Below are 1405 nucleotides of genomic sequence, written 5' to 3' on the forward strand. Positions count from 1 at the left end.
ATTAAAAAATGTTGGTCAGATTTATTGACCCGAAAAACCAGTAGGGAATGGTCACTACTTAATTCACAAGATCAGAAATAGAAAACTTTTTCTAAGTGAGAATGTACATTTTATTGACATGGGCATATATCATCCCCTAAAAATATACATTTGCCATCATTTGTGACTTTCAAACTTCAAAGCTAATCCAAATATTCATGCAGCCCGGAACCTAAATACAGACTTTATAATAATCTACAGAATTCAGTCCTAATCCCCTGAATGCCTCCCTCCTGTTTCCTCCACTGTTGACAGCATCCAATATTTTGCCTTGTCTCTATATTTGATCAGATGGGAATACCAAGTCCTCTGGGAGGGAATGGGTGGCATTCATGGTTCCACCTAAACACACTAAGAAAACTAGCTTGGGCAGTCGAGTCCAGCCAATACCAGTGTGGCTGAAAGGCCCAGAAAACCTTTACCCATTTTTCTCTACCTTTGTAGCATTCCTGTTCCTTGCAGATTTAATTTCTGCTCACTCAATTTTTTTGCTCAACAATTCCCTTACTCTAAATGGCTTCTAAAATGATCAGAGAAAGAATTCACAAAACGAGCTGCGTAGAGAGCCAGGGGTTTAATAAATACTCGATTGTCTTGGATGTTGGGGTGCTTCCAGCCAGGAGGACAAAGGGGAGAAGAGAACAGAGGTTTAGGGTGATGACAGCCTCTAGGGAGTCTAAGTGACGGTGCCTTGCTCAACACTTCAGCACACCCTCTGTCAGTGGATGAAGGGGACACAGAGGAAATTTGCCTGCGAAAAATTCTCTGTGACTCTTGTTTGGTGTTTGCCTTGCAAAGAGATACACCTCCTCTCCTGATGCCCCCCTACATTCCTCAGTAAGGAGGTGTAGACAATTTCGCAGGACATTACTAAGACTTAAATTTCTGCATTAGCTCTCGGCTCTCATCTAAACTCTAGGCTTTCTTTTTTATTAACCTATCAAACACTCCCCTACCCTCCACGATGGCAGTAACTTTAATTACTGCAGAAGCTATGACTGAAAACTTACAGGTTCCTATCAACTCATCCATTTTATCTGAAATAGAAAGGTTATTTTCAAAACAATCTTTCTTGCTGTGTTAACATAATCCCTTAAAATAAGAGTCCAGGGCTCTTATTTCTCTATATATCTTTGTAAGAATGAACAAAACCTATTTTCTCCACCTGGCCCACATTGTGGAATATAGGCCCCACATATTTTTAAGGATGTGTAAGACTCTGGACTCTTTCAGTTTATACTTCCAAAATGATCTCTGACATAAAAGAGTAACTTTTGGATCCCAAGTTAGACTTAAGCCCTAGAAACATTTTTTTCCTAAGTGTTAGCTTGACAATGTTGAGAGTCAACCCAATGTCACCATCTGA

This window comes from Otolemur garnettii, unplaced genomic scaffold (genome assembly GCF_000181295.1).
Source record: "Otolemur garnettii isolate 467f Iridium unplaced genomic scaffold, OtoGar3 scaffold00090, whole genome shotgun sequence".
Lineage (NCBI taxonomy): Eukaryota > Metazoa > Chordata > Mammalia > Primates > Galagidae > Otolemur > Otolemur garnettii.